Here is a 16,786-nt window from a genome sequence, read left to right on the forward strand (position 1 = left end):
AAAGGTCGCCTTACATCAAAATAAAAGGTTAAGAATCAATGAAATCTAGACCCTACTGTGGCCACTATGGAACATCCTGTTACCACCTCTCCCCTTACCTTCATGATTTATCTACTGCACCTAGAAGAGTTAGTGGGACTTTGATAAATATTTGTTGGTAGTTGTTGAATGAATCCAAGCAAAATTTCCCTTTATCTTTAAAATTTTCCTTGACTATTCCTTCCATCTAGCCACAACTGGCATTTTGGCTATTCCCCTGAAGCAAGTCCTGACATTTTTACCCTCTAACTCTTCTTCCTGCTTCTGTGATGCACCCTTTTTCCTGCTGCTCCTTTCATGCTATCTTTAAACCATCTTTCAACAACCTTTTCTCTTTTGAAGTCTGTTATCTGCTGACCTTCCTTGGTGATAGCACCTGGCTATACTTTTGTCCTTTTCGCTTTCTGTTCATTTTGGTTATTTCAAATATTATGCTAATAACCCATTCAATACATGCTTTTGCTCTTAGTTCCTTGTTTCCCAAACTCTGACATTTACCTTTATATATTTAGCTAATTATACCTATGACTATACCTTGGACTGTGTCATCCTTTAGAATAATTCCACTTCTAAGGTCTTTAACTCTGAAATTTTCCTTGGAAGCTAAACAATTTACACTACCTTTCCAAGACCCTTAATTTTACAGAGCATGTATTGTGTAGTGGTTAAAAACTTGGACTTTGGGGTCATTCAGAATGTTTGTGGCATTCGTTTCCATTATCAAATAAGCCCTGTCGTGTCTTTAATTGCTAGTATTTCCTGCACCTAGATACTCCTCAGTTTATCACCCTGGTGTCCTTAATCACTGAAAGCAGTGATGACAACAACAAACACAGAAAACAAATAGTCCTTGAGACTATTAACACTTTTAGTGTTTTTGAATCTTTCTTCTCTTTACATAAGAATTATAATCATTGCTTTAAGCTGCTGACAATCTGGTTACTACCTTTTGCAGTATTGAAATAGTTCTGAGTTCATCTATGGCATTGCCCTACTCAGTTCTCTTACACTCAGTGTTACAGGGCCATCTTCCCTTCATTGATTATCTCATTCACTTCTAATTTCTTGCCAAATCCCATTGGATTTGCTTTTGTAATAACTTATATATGTGTCCTCAGTCAGCCTCCAGCTGTTCTTGCCCTACTTTAGATGTTACCCTCTCTAGTTGTTTCTTGTGGCTACTAAAATGGCCTCCTAACTGGTCTTCCTCCCATCCTCCAGGTTTTACCTATTCCAATCCAGTATCACCCTATGATTTGGACACAGAGTTCTTTTCTGAAGCCCCAGGTGGGCCTTTATGTTTTCAGAGAATCAGTTTATATGTCCCTACTCTGTTCCTTCAACTATGCTCCTAGATGCCTTTCACACCTTTGTTTTGCTGCTCCAAACTGAGAACTCTTCCCCATCTTTATTATTTGCTCATGACCTTGCTGGTTAATTTACTGAGTAAATTGAAGCATTCAGAAGAGAATTTCCACAGGCTCCCACCACCAAATTTACCTTTTAGTATCTGTATTCACATATCTGTCTTGCTACTACCTATCACCGTAGTTGAAATTTTCATTTCCCCATTCTTCTACTTGTGTATAAGTTTCCATTCCTTTTCACTTACTCACAGATATTGCTCAATAATTTTCTCTTCTTTCTCCTACCATTCTGAGGAGCATATAAACATACTGTCCCATTTTTCGAAAACCTTTACTTGACCCTTTCTCTCTTGCTTGTTATCACTCCATTTATTTACTCGCCTTTGAAGCAAAGCCCCTCACAGTAATTTTATTTAGATGCACTGCTTCCAGTTTCTATAGTTTGTTTTTTTTTCAGATGGAGTCTCACTCTGTCACCCAGATTGCAGTGCAGTGGCGCAATCTTGGCTCACTGCAACCTCCATCTCCCAGGTTCAAACGATTCTCATGCCTCAGCCTCCCAAGTAGCAGGGATTACAGGCACATGCCACCACACCTGGGTAATTTTTGTATTTTTTAGTAGAGACAAGGGTTTCACCATGGCCAAGCTGCTCTCGAATTCCTAACCTCAGGTGATCTGCCCACCTTGGCCTCCCAAAGTGTTAGGATTACAAGCCCAAGCCACCACGTCCTGCCCATTTATGTTAGTCGTTAATTTTTAAATTTATGTACAAGATTTACAGTGTTTTTCGAACTTTATACATTTCTACTTTGTGGTTTGAATATCCTAATGTTTCATCAGAAAATTATTTCCTGTTTAAATGTGATATTTAAAAAAAAAAGAGATTTGCTTGTTGGATTCATTAATGTGATTTAAAGAACTGAATAACTTTGTGCCACATTTTCCCTAATGGGAATTTTTTTCTTCCATGGGAGTTTTGAAATAGGATCTTAAAGAAATATATTTTTCAGGTACTATCATGTTGTATTTTAATTTTATTTGATGAATCTCTTTTATGTTGTTATATGACCCAAATAATCAAACATTATAGACTTGTATATGCAGATATTAAAAACTTACTTATATCTAGTAGTAGGATTGCTGGATCATATAGTAGTTCTATTTTTAATTTGTTTTTTGAGAGTCTCGCTCTGTTGCCCAGGCTGGAATGCAGTGGCTTGATCTCAGTGCACAGCAACCTCTGCCTCCCGGGTTCAAGCAATTCTCTGCCTCAGTCTCCCAAGTAGCTAGGATTATAGGTGCCCACCACCGTGCCCAGCTAATTTTTATATTTTTAATGGAGATGAGGAATCACCATTTTGACCAGACTGGTCTTGAACTCCTGACCTCATGATTCACCTGCCTCAGCCTCCCAAAGTGCTGGGATAACAGGTGTGAGCCACTGTGCCTGGCCCTATTTTTCTTTTTTTAAGGAACCTCCATGCTATTTATCATAGTGGCTGTACTAATTTACATTACCACCAACAGCACATACAAGTTTCCTTTTCTCCACATCCTGGCCAACAGTTGTTGTCTTTTGTCTTCAATAATGGCTGTTCTAAAAGATGTGAAGTCATATCTCATTGGTGTCTTAATTTGCATTACGTTAAGTGAAATATGTTAGGTACAGAAAGATAAATACCACATGATCTCATTCCTATGTGAAATCTAAAAATGTTGGATTTCATAGAAGTAGAGAGTAGTATAATTAAAAAAATAACAAAATAAAGGTACGCATATGTATGATGTATACATATACCAAAAAAAAAAAAAAAAAAAAAAAGAAGTAGAGAGTAGAATGGTGGTTACCAGGGGACGGGGTATTTGGGCAGTGGGGAGAGTGGGTAGGATGGGGAGATAGTGGTCAAAGGATACAAAATTTCAGTTAGATAGAGGTATAACTTCAAGAGATCTATTATACAATTTGGTGACTATTGTATTTTTGAAAAACTGTAACAGTAGATGTAAAGTGTTCTCACCACAAAAATGACAACCATGTGAGATAATGCACACATTAATTAGCTAGATTTAGTCCTTCTACAATGAGTATATACTTCAAAACATCATGTTATATGTGCTAAATACATACAATTTTATCTGTCAATTAAAACTTATTTATAAATGGCCATATATTTTTCAATGACAGTATAATAAGATATCAGAAAATATGGTTTGATTAAAAGTAACAACCAAAAGTTTAACTGAAAACTTTCAAGGTTATATCTCTTCTTTGAGAGAAGTCTACTTATACCCTAAATATTACATATTTTCTATAGTATCTTAGTTTGACTGTAATAACCTTACAGTGAACAAATTATGAATAACTGTAGTTTTCATCTACTGTATACTTATGGCTAAGGCATGAAACTAAACCATTTAAATTTATTATTTCAGTTGATCATTAAGACAGTGCCACAAAGTAGGTAAGATTGTTATACCCCATTTTCAGATAAGGAAAGTGAAGCATAGAGGGGTAAGAAAATTGGTTCATTAACTTGACTAATTTAGTAAGTGGCTGAGCTGAAACTTATATTTAGGTACATAAAAATCTAAAACATTGACATTTTTGTAACATGTACCTTTAATAATGCTTCATTTAAGCTCAATATAAAATTAGTACATTTCTCTTGGACACATATTGAGGAGAAGTGGAAGGCAAATCAGAGGTACATTAGAGTGGTAGGTGAAGCCAACCTGGGATGGATTATTTCCTACTGATGATGGAACATTGTCTGTAATTGTTTTTACAGAATATCAATTGAAAAGAATGGGTATAAAAATCTAGCAATGGAAAATTGTTTAAAATGTCATTATCACAGTTGATAGGGAGAAAGCACTTAAGTTGTTCTGTTTCTAAAACAGAAGTAGACTTTCAGATACAAAATTTCTCCTTTTTTATTTTACTTCTTGTGGGTGTCCTTCCTTGTACAAATAATGTAAAAGCTATTCTTGTCATATTTGATGGCTCTTAGGAGAATCTTCCTTCTCTTGAGTCTCTTGACGGTATCCATTTATTGTGCTGTTTCTCTTGATTGCCTTTTCTAGACTTTAGAAAACTATGAAGGTTTAGACCATTTGGTCTCAGTACTATGTATTTATTTAAGGAAAACATACCTTGAGGTATAAAACATTTAAAATAATTGCAGCAAATAGCACAACATTATACACAGTACTAATATATGAGATGCTTGACAAGTAATAAATTGCCTCGTAATTTACTATTTAGAATTTCTGGGTAATGATGTGTTGGTGAAACTTTTGATTAAAACTTAAATAAGAAAAGACAATATTCAAATATAATCATTTCTTACTCTGAAAATTGAAACTGTTATGCCTGAGGATCATATCTGTCAACAGCAGTTCTCATTGGATAGGCTTGTAGATACAGATAATTGAGCTAAATCTAAAATTACTGCAAGACATTTTTTAAAATTAAATCTTTTTACTTAATTACTAATAAATTATTTTGAAAATCACTTGATACTTCATAGCTAAGAAAAATCGTGAAATGGGTTCAGGTAACTGAAAGATCTGAATAGTTTGGTTTTACTTTAGTAGTGTATTAATAGACTACTAATGTCTCATTGACTCTGGCATCTATTCTGTAAATTGGTACATCACTTTTTGTATTGTGCTTATTCAGTGATGCAATTATAAAGGGACTTTCTGAGTAATGGTATCAATGGCTATGGCTGACAAGTTTAAAGTTCCAAATTGGAAATAGATGTTTATTTATTTTTTTTTGTCTATTTAGAGACAGGGTCTAGCTCTGTTGCCCAGGTTGGAGTGCCATGGCACAATCATGGGTTACAGCAGACTCAAACTCCTTAGCTCAAGCCCTCCTCCCACCTCAGCCTCCCAAATATCTGGGAATACAGGCATGTGCCAAATAAACACGATTTTTTGTTAAATTTTTTGTGGAGATGAGGTTTTGCCATGTTGCCCAAGCTGGTCTCGAACTCCTAGGCTCAAGAAATCCTCCTGCCTTAGCCTTCAAAGTGCTGGGATTATAGGCCTGAGCCATGTGCCTGGCCTTGAAATTTCTTGATGATTGTTTATTTTATAGAATATAAGCTCTTTATTAAGAGTGTGTCTTTCATAGTTTGTAAAACTTAATTTTGTATTTAGAGTATGGTTACCAACTAATTGAAAATTGAGAAGTGGTTCTTTTACTAAAATTTTCAAGACTTAAAACCATTGCTTTTATAAGGTTGTTACAATTACCTGCATAGGGTAAATCACACTTGCTCTTTAAGATTCTTGTTCCCCTCCCCTACGCAGAGTCATGTTTTCAAATCTTCCACAAGTGGGTAATGGTAGTAGAATGACGACAATACTCCTTCCATGTTATTATTATTGGTAACTATTTTTGTTGTTGTTGTTTCTTGTTTTTTTGAGATGGAGTCTCACTTTCTCCATTAGGCTGTAGTGCAGTGGTACGGTCATGGCTTACTGTGGCCTTGACCTTCTGGGATCACATAATCCTCCCACCTCAGCATCCTGAGTAGCTGAGACTGTATGCATGTGCTACCTTGCCTGGCTAATTGTTTCATTGTTTTGTAGAGATGTGAGTCTTGCTATTTTGCCCAGGCTAATCTCGAATTCCTGCGCTCAAGCAGTCCTCCTGACTTGGCCTCCCAAAGTGCTGGCGTTACACTGTACCTAGCCTATATTTCGTGACTTTTAAAGATGACTGAACTAAAGTGGTTCATATTCATAACTCTTTTCATATTGATCAGAAGCGTTTTGTATTGCTTCTAATTAGGATTAGATAAAATATCTCCTCAATTCCACTTTAAATGTAAGGAAATTAAGAATGCTGTAATTTAATAACTCTTCATTTTAAGTTGTCATAACCTTTGAGCTTACTGAAAATGACTGAGCTGGTTTTTGTACATTGATTATACTGCTTAGGGACTGTTAAATGCTTAATAGTGATAACTTCTTTTCATCTAGACTGAATTATGCAATTAGAGTTCTTTTGGGGGATAGGAGTGTTGGGAGAGGGGAGATGTTCATTTTAAGATTAAAAAAGTAAACCCATAGAAACTTCTTGGGAGTTCAAGTTGGAATTTGATTTCTATTAGCTAGCACAGGGAGCTCTCAAGTGGAGGTTCAGGTTACGTTGGCAACATACAGATACGTCAATAAGGATTGTGCTCTAATATAGGTAATTAAATAGTTTGTCTTATGCAAAAGATGAGACTAGTGATGATTTATGATTAACTTCTAGCCATATTTCATTTCAACCTAATTTATTAAAGGTAATGTTTAATAAATGATTATACATGCAAATTTGATGTTTTACACTCTTTTCTATTCAGCAATTTATATTAATATACTTTGCATTTTGTCATAATTTAATGATAGTAGTTATATGCAATAAATATCAAATTCCATCTGCTAGAACTCTCATAAGTAATCTCAAAGCTTTTAATTTTTGTTCTTTCACTCTTTCGTTAGAGAGAATACTTGTGTTTGAACACCAGGTGTTGTACATTAACTCAAGCATCCTTTTTCTCCACTTACTGCTATTATGGGTTTCTTTCTCACCAAACCCTAGTCTTTTAGAAGTTAGCTTGGATAAGAATCTTTTCCTGCCCTCAGCATAAGTAATTTTAATTAATAGTTAAGGTACCACAAAATAAGTTATTGGTAAACTAGGTCTTAAAATCTATAATAAGCCATGGAAATAGTTGTCAGAAATGATTAGATTCTCAGTAATTGTCTAGACAGCATAATTTCCATAGGTTGCATTTACATTTTCAATATCTTTACTCCATATTATTAGACTGAGATAATACCAAAAGCATTTCTAGACAACATGTTTTATTTTCTTATAAAACTCGCATGAAGAGCTTATAAAGGAGGAACAAAACTTACCCAGTAAACAGATCTAAAAGATAACTAAATCTGGGTCAATTTTAAATTTTATTGCCAAACATGATTTTTAAAAACTGATTTTAGGTTCAGGGGTACATGTGCAGGTTTGCTATGTAGGTATATTGTGTGTCATGGGTTTGGGGTATAAATTATTTTGTTATTTGGGTAATAAGCGTAGTACCCAATAGGTAGTTTTTCAGTCCTCACCCTCCTGCAACCCTCCACCCTCAAGTAGGCCCCCGTGTCTGTTGGCCAAAGGTTCACAACTGAGGGAAGAATAGGATAGGAGTTTCAGGAAGAGGAATTAAAAGAACCAGGTTTGCAAATTTATTCTGATTGTTGCTGGTAAACTTCATAATTCACTGTCTTTCTTCTTGGTTTGTACAGAGAAATGCTTTCAAAAACATTTCTTCTGTTTTGAAGGATTCTACTAGTATTTATTTGCGTGAGTGTATTTAAGCACTGTTTATTGTTATGTGCAATGTGCCAGGTAGGATGCTACATGTTAGTGTAAAGATGAATGCAACACCTTCCTTACCCTCAGAGAGCTCAGCATTTACTCAAGGAGAAAAGTTAATAAATGATTTCCGTAGTCCTATAATAGCTGTGAATAGGCTACTTTGGGTACTTAGCCCTGTGCGGGGGGACTAAGGACGGAAGCCTAGAACACCATCTAAATACACTGTGAAACCCAATGTTACTTCTGAATTATCCATCTTTATTTTTTGGCATTAAATATTCTTAAAATTGAACAATTTAGTTCATCAAAGTTTCATGCCTTCCATATGTCCAATACTGTTTTAAGGTCCGAGAAGAGAACAGTGAACAACTCAAAGAAAATCCCTACCATCAAGGAGCTTATGTTCTGGCAAGGGTCATAAGGCAGAGTTAGAAAAGAAAAAGAAAAGACACATTTCTGTGTCATGGTGAAGTTTATTTGACAACTCTCTACCGAATGTCAGATACTTTGTTAGGTACAGCAGACATAACAATGCCAAAGATACTATCCCTGCCGCAAGGTTTTTATTTTGTATAACCCGCTAGCTAAGAATGGTTTTTATATTTTTAAATTGTTACACAAAAAAGACCGTTTCAGGGCACATGAAAGTTGTATGAATTTCAGTGTCCACAAATAAGTTTTTCTTGAATGTATCCATGCCCATTTGTTTATGTATTGTCTGTAGCTCCTTGTGCTACAGTAGAGTTGAGTAGTTGAGACAAAGACTATATGGCCTGCAAAACCTAAAACATTTACTGTCTGGCAGTTTACAGAAGAAGTTTGCCTACCTCTGGACTAGTCCAAGAGTCTCTAAACCTTTTATTTCCTATCCCATGAGAGAAAAAAAAAAAAAAAAAAAAAAAATATATATATATATATATATATATATATATATATATATATGTATGTAATTTTTTTTGAGACGGAGTCTTGCTCCGTTGCCCAGGCTGGAGTGTAGTGGTGCGATCTCGGCTCACTGCAACCTCTGCCACCTGGGTTCCAGAGATTCTCCTGCCTCAGCTTCTTGGGTAGGTGGGACTACAGGCACGTGCCACCATGGCCGGCTAATTTTGATTTTTAGTAGAGATGGGGTTTTGCCATGTTGGCCAGGCTGGTCTTGAACTCCTGACCTTAGGTGATCTGGTCGCCTCGGCCTTCCAAAGTGCTGGGATTATAGGCGTGAGCTACTGCACCAGACCAATATATTTTAAACATTATATACATGCATGTATATGCTAATATTAATATGTACATTATGAAATAGTAAAAATGAGAAAAACATGAATAAGATTTTAAAACAATTTAAAATGAGTTTATTTCTTATTTATACAAAAGTCTTTGCTGTCATGATTAATAACTTTTTAGTGAGAACAGTGGCACTATGTCATTATTTTATTTTATTTTATTTTTTTATTGCATTTTAGGTTTTGGGGTACATGTGCAGAACATGCAAGATAGTTGCATAGATACACACGTGGCAGTGTGTTTTGCTGCCTTCCTCCCTTTCACCCACATTTGGCATTTCTCCCCGTGCTATCCCTCCCCAGCTCCCCACCGCCGCTGTCCCTCCCCTATTACCCACAATAGACCCCAGTATGTAGTGCTCCCTTCCCTGTGTCCATGTGTTCTCATTGTTCATCACCCGCCTATGAGTGAGCATATGTGGTGTTTCATTTTCTGTTCTTGTGTCAGTTTGCTGAGAATGATGTTCTCCAGATTCATCCATGTCCCTACAAAGGACACAAACTCATCATTTTTGATTGCTGCATAATATTCCATGGTGTATATGTGCCACATTTTCCCAGTCCAGTATATCATCGATGGGCATTTGGGTTGGTTCCAGGTCTTTGCTATTGTAAACAGTGCTGCAATGAACATTCGTGTGCATGTGTCCTTATGGTAGACCGATTTATAGTCCTTTGGATATGTCTTGCTTAAAAATAGGCAGTAATTAGAAAGTTTAGCTCCGGGTTCATTTTATTTTGATATTTGGTTTAATTTCTGTCATAATCGAAACATAAATCTGACAAAGATTGGTAGGTTCAAATGGAACAAGTGTACCATTAGCAACTTACTAAATTGTTGTATTAACTTTTATCAGACCAGTCCCTGAATCAAGGAAAGATTTCCTGCTGAGCCATGACTAGTAAATTCTTGTCTTACTTGATGACAGTGAGTTATTCTTACAACTAGTCTGGAGTGTTGCATTTCTGTATTTCTAAATAAATGGATTCAAAATGGACTTTAATAAATGGGTCTTCAACAAATACCACTGGGGACATGGGCTCTTTTCATTTTTTCTTCTACATTCTTAATGTGTAGACCCTCATCCTCATGTTTGTGTACTCATGCCTGTTCCAGGCAGTATATCTAATACCAGGAAGAGGGAATAATTCAAGCAGGGGTGAAGGGGACTGACTTGGAATTTGTGTGGCTTTTCCAGTAAAATAGGTTTGAAAAGGAGTTACTTTCTTCCTAATGGTTAAAATATCAAGGAATTTTTTTTCTTTTTATAAATGAAAAATGCCTAAGTCATGCTAAATTTCAACAGTTGTGTGTGTTTTTTTGTTTTTGTTTTTTTTTGAGACGGAGTATTACTCTGTAACCCAGACTGGAGTGCAGGCTGCGAGATCTCGGCTCACTGCAACCCCTGCCTCCTGGGTTCAAGCGATTCTTCTGCCTCAGTCTCTCCAGTAGCTGGGATTACAGATGCCTGCCATCACGCCCAGCTAATTTTTGTATTTTTAGTAGAGATGCGGTTTTGCCGTGTCAGCCAGAGTGGTCTCAAACTCCTGACCTCAAGTGTTCCACCTGCCTCATCCTCCCAAAGTGCTGAGATTCCAGGTGTGACACTGTGCCTGGCTAATTTCAACAGTTTTAAAAATCTTTGTCTTGAAATAACCAGAAATACCTCTGTAAGGTACAAAATGTTTTCATGGTAACTTCCTATCTTATTTCAAAATATTATAAATATTTTATTGTATTTGAAATATCTTGCTTTTATTTTACAAAGAAGAACAATGTTCTTGACTCTTTGTAGTACTCTGTGTACTTCAGTTTCAACTTTTTGCAATGGCCTTGAATTTTACGTGTGGGTTAACCTGACTCAGGAATCCTTCCCTGATATATTTTCCACAAATCCTCCTTTTATTAAATAAGTCATTTATTTTGGTAATATGTTTTCTCTGTTAAATTGTTCTGTTGGTGACTCAAAGAAAAGTAGTTTATAGATGTCATTATATAGAAACAAGCTAGCAAATATTATAAGGTGAGATTTTTTTAAAAAGGCAATAATTGTAACCAACTATGTAGTAAACCTCACACACTAATTTTTTAAATACTTACTTTAGTAAATTTCCAGTAATGATTTATATGTGTCTTCTGATATGTCAATATTTGCTGACAAAGAAATGTACTTCAGATTCCTGCCATGTTGTTTTGCATGTATTGTTTCAGCTGCTTTTACCAAATGTTTCTCTTAATGCCATGGTACCTTTTATCAGTTGTTATTAAGGAAAGAAAATTCAGAAGAAGCTTCTAAACACTTATTAAGTTTACAAAGTATTGCTAAGGTACTGGATTTGAATATAACATGATTCTAATTATTGCTGAGAAAATTAAAGAATGAATGAGAATTGAAGAATAATCAGTGAGAATAGAAATGAATGAATAGGCAACTGTTTCAACTGTTGACCTCATTTGATCCTATTCTTATATGGGTTCTCAGTGATAACTTTAAGAATACAATGCTTGCTGAAGTGAAGGAATTTGTCTATAATAGGAAATTGTATCGTGGCATATGAATACAAGAAGGATTAAAAAATGGTTTAGTATTTACAAATACCACTTTAAAAACATTATAAATGGTCAATGATTTAGACTTCAAACAGTATTTTTTAAAACTACAAAATACTACATTTTTTCTCATGTATTTTAGAGCTATCAAATGTTAAACATGTTAAAAGCTAGCTTTTGTTTTGAATACTATAAGAAATCTGTGTTTAGAAATAGTTTCATATTCAATTACACTGTTTAGAGTTAATGTTGAATTATGAATATTGCTCTATTTAGCTTTATTATTGTATTATAGATCTGGAGTTAATGATTTGGAAGTGTTAGCTGCCTAATTAGTAGTATGTGTCTTATTTCTACAAGAATAAAATGAGACATTATGGTCTCTTCACATGAGTGATACCCATTTCCAATCAACCTATGCAGCAAATTTATAAGTATAAAAAACTGTTGCTGATTCTAAAGCAAGTTAATATATTTAAAGAAAAGGTATTAAATATCATATTGGTTCAGCAAATATTTATTAAATGTTTACTGCATTCCAGGAATTATGCTCTTTGCTGCGAGTACAAAGATAAATAAGTTCCTATTCTCAGTTAGCTTCAAGTTTAGAGGAGATAGATTTATTATATAATTTCAATGTAAGTGCCACATAAGGAATTAACATGGAAGAAAAGGATGAGAGTAGTTATTTTCAAATCAGGTGCTTTAGGAGAAATCTTCCTGAAAAATTGGTGGTTGAGTATGGTCTTGAAGTATAATAGCCAGACGTGAATTTGGAAGGGGCAAGGATGGGCATTAACAGATGGAGAGGATGGTAAAGGTGACCGTATTTCAGACAGGGATAAGAGCATCATGAACAAAATAATTAGTGTGTAACAGCACAGTTTATGTAGCAAAACTACAAACAACCTAGCATTATTAAAACATAAGGGGTAAGATGAAAAGTTGTTAAAATGATGAGGTTGGGGAGATGATAACACTAATAGCTAGCATTCTTTGAAAGCTAGTTAATATACACCAGGCTTGTCATGCATGATCACACTCAGGCTTGACAACATTCCTCTGAGGTGTATAATCTTACATTGCTCTTATTGTCCTGCCTGCCTCCCTACAAAATAATTCTACTGTGATGGAGTGATAGCAGCAATGTGTTTCATTAAAAATTGAATGGGTATGTAGTAATGAAGAAATGTCACTGGAAGCAGAATAAACTCTCTACTTAGAGACTGCCAAATGTGGTACTATCACACTCTTAGGCCAGGCTGTGAAGTATACAAACACAGGCACTTAATCTTGTCATTGTTCCAGAGTTGATTCTACTTGGAGGATGCGGATTGATGATAACTACATTTACCGGAGACTGAAATTTAACCAGATTTTTTTTTTTTTTTTGAGACAGAGTTTCGCTCTTGTTACCCAGGCTGGAGTGCAATGGCGCGATCTCGGCTCACCGCAACCTCCGCCTCCTGGGTTCAGGCAATTCTCCTGCCTCAGCCTCCTGAGTAGCTGGGATTACAGGCACGCGCCACCATTCCCAGCTAATTTTTTTGTATTTTTTTTTTTTAGTAGAGATGGGGTTTCACCATGTTGACCAGGATGGTCTCGATCTCTTGACCTCGTGATCCGCCCGCCTTGGCCTCCCAAAGTGCTGGGATTACAGGCGTGAGCCACCGCGCCCGGCCCTAACCAGAATTTTTTTTCGGCAATAGAGATAGAGCCCAACATATGTGAACAGAGCATAGGGATTTTGACAAAAGCACAAACAATGTGAGTCAGCAGAATGATGTATTTGGCCAGTAAGATAATAAAATCAGAGGCTGAATTAATAGAGGTGTAAGTATTTCAAGGTGAGGGAGGTGGACGTTCTTTCCTTCCTTGCTTTTGTTAAACCACACAGTGTTTGAGAGAAGAAATGTGGACACCAGCCTGTGTTACATGAAGATAAATTGAATACTTTAGCCTGAAAGAAAGAATGTGGTCTTCAAATAACATTTATGTGGCTCTTGAATTAATGTCCTTCTGTCCAATCTGACATTTCTTCTTAGTTTGACTCTTATCTCTAGTCACTTAAATTACTTCAGCCCCAATTATTGAACACAAAAATCCACTCTGACTGGTTTAAATACAATATAATTTTAGGGATGTTAGGAAGTTCTTGAATTAAGAGAGTTGCAGAAACATGCTCCAGATAACATTATAGGAATAGTTTCCAGAACCACACAACTGAAATACAGTTCCAATTAAGGAGCTCCTACCCCAGAACTATTTGATCAAAATGTCTTAATGAAAAAGACACAGCTAATGCCATCAGTTCTGTAACAACATCACCTCTGTTGCCACCTACATCAGCAAAATAGATGGCCTATTTGTGGCCTGCTTCCTCACATGGTTCACTTCTAAATCTACATGTCCTCTGCATGTGTTTTATTGGTGGAGACTAAGCCACATGTCTGCATTCTAGTTAAAAGGGAGACTGACAAATGTAGTTTTTATTGATTCTACCTTTGTCAGGTGGGGCTGACAATGTGAGGATGTATTAAATTGTAGAGGGCATGTTCAAGTGATGTTGGGTAGCGGAAAATGACAGATGACCGCTAGAGTTTCCTGGCTGGTCTCCCTCCTTTTAGTCAGGTTTTTTTCATCCTTTGAGACCCACAACTTGGTGAAGACTTCTCTGACCTTTCCGTCTGCCCTCTGTGTTTCCAAATAATCCAGTATATGCCTCAGTTAGAATTATTTGTTCCCACTAGACCATGAATTATTTATTCAACAAACATATATAGCATTTCCTAAGTATCAGACATTGTTCTAAGTGCTCTATAAATAATATTTAATATTTAATTTGAGTATAAAAACAGTCTACCAGATTAGATAGCCTGGCATAGTTTCTGGTGTGTAATATGTGTTTAGTAAATAAGTGATTCAGAATTTTAAAAGTAGAGAAAAAAGTCACACCACCCACCTTAACACACAATTAATATTTTGTGTACATATTTCATGTCCAGTCATCAAAGGAAAAATTTGGCAAAAATTAAACTCCCCTAACAGGAGTGGGGCTCCCTGAGGAGGTAGGGAGTTCCCTGTCAGTTGAAATAGATACAGAGGCTGGGCGTGATGGCTCATTCTGGTAATCCCAGCACTTTGGAGGCCGAGGTGGGTGGATCACTTGAGGTCAGAAGTTTGAGACCAGCCTGACCAACATGACGGAACCCTGTCTCTAAAAATACAAAAAAATTAGCTGGGTGTTGTGGTGTGTGCTTGTAATCCCAAGAATCTCTTGAACCTGGGAGGCAGAGGTTGCAGTGAGGCGAGATTGGACTATTGCACTCCAGCCTGGACAACAGAGTGAGTCTCCACCTCAAAAAAAAAAAAAAAAAAAAAAAGGGAAATAGGTACAGAACATAGTTGAGCATCTGTGGACAGCATTATAAGTGATATCTAACCTATTTCTGTGATTCTACTTCGATTCAACAATGCCAGAGCCTATGAGAGAGAGAGGAAAAAGGTATCTTCTACCTTTCTAGTAAGTCATTAACAAGTAAAATATCCAAATGAGAAATAGCATTCGATAGAAAAGTGGGAATAGAGACAGTGATCCAGGTAATTAGGAAGAGAGGTCATGTATATGTACATACAATTTATAGGTATTGACTATGAATGAATCATCATAGGAGTCACTGCAGTGGTTGCAAATACAGATTTTTGCTGTCAACGAAGTTACTATTCAGTAGATAGATGCAATTTGTTTACTTTTAAGGATTCTTTGTCTTCCACATTCTCACATATACATCTTTAAAATAACTTTGATACTGTTCTTTGCCAATTAGTTTTTTTGATTAAAGAAACAGAATGCTCAGAATTTCTGTATGAGTAAAGGGATAAAAATACTGATATTTTTCTTAAAAAAAATTAGATATGATTCACATACCATAAAATTCATCCTTTTACAATGTGCTTTTTCTCTCTCTCTGTCTCTCTCTCTCTCTTTTTTTTTTTTTTTTGGAGACAGGGTCTTGCTCTGATTTCCAGGCTGCAGTACAATGACAGGAACATAGCTCACTGCTGGGCTCAAACAACCGTCTCACCTCATCCTCCTAAGTAGCTGGGACTGCAGGCACACACCACTACGTCCAGATAATTTTTTAAAAGTTTTTGTAGAAGCGAAGTCTTGCCATGTTGTCCAGGCTGGTTTCAAACTCCTGGAGCTGCTGGGCTCAAGTGATCCTCCCACTTGGGTCTCCCAAAACACTGAGCCACTATGCCTGGCCAAATTCTTAGATATTTTTTTTTGTATATTCAAAGAGTGTGAAACTATCACAGCAAAAAAGTTCAGAACAGTTGTATCACCCCATAAACACCATACTCATAATCAGTCGTAATCCAAAACTTCCTACACTTCTCCCCTGGCCCTGGCAACCTCTAATTTATTTTTCATCCCTATAAATTTGCCTATTTTGGACATTTAATATGAATAGAATTATAGAATATATGGTCTTTTATGATGCTTCTTTCACTTAGCATAATGTGATTTCAAGATTCATCCAGATTATAGCATGTATCAGGACTTCATTCCTTTTTAGCGCTAAATAATATTTTATTGTATGATACGCCACATTTTGTTTATCCATTCATCAATTGATGGATGTTTGGATTGTTTCTACTCCTTGGCTATTATCAATAATGATGCTATGAACATTCATGTGCAAGTGTTTGTGTGGACATATGTTTTCATTTCTCTTGGGTATGTAAGCTGGGTCATATGGTAGATAAATCTGTTTAACTTTTGGAGGAACTGCCAGACTGTTTTCCAAAGTGGTTGTATCATTTCTCGTTCCCACCAGCAATGTGTGAGGGTTCCAATTTCTTCAATTCGTTGCCAACATTTATTATTTTCATCTTTTTTTTCTAGCTATTCTAGTAGAAGTGAAGTAGTATCTCATTGTGGTTTTGATTCGCATTTCTCTACTAGATATTAAACATCTTCTCCTGTGCTTATTGGCCATTTGTATATCTTCTTTAGAGAAATGCCTATCCAGGTGTTTTGCTTATTTGTTATTGGGCTTTCATATTTTTATTATTGAGTTGTAAAAGTTATCTGTATATCTGTGTACACATCTATATTACACATATAATTTGTAAACATTTTCACTTATTCTGTAGGTT

At 35.9% G+C, this 16,786-nt stretch overlaps 1 protein-coding gene across 6 annotated transcripts in view; it reads left to right on the forward strand.

Annotated features, from left to right (window-relative positions):
- DIAPH2 (diaphanous related formin 2) overlaps positions 1–16,786 on the forward strand; it is a 933,611-nt gene that overhangs the window by 52,691 nt on the left and 864,134 nt on the right. The gene's annotated exons all lie outside the window — the stretch shown is intronic.

The sequence above is a fragment of the Callithrix jacchus genome, chromosome X (assembly GCF_049354715.1).
Source record: "Callithrix jacchus isolate 240 chromosome X, calJac240_pri, whole genome shotgun sequence".
Classification (NCBI taxonomy): domain Eukaryota; kingdom Metazoa; phylum Chordata; class Mammalia; order Primates; family Cebidae; genus Callithrix; species Callithrix jacchus.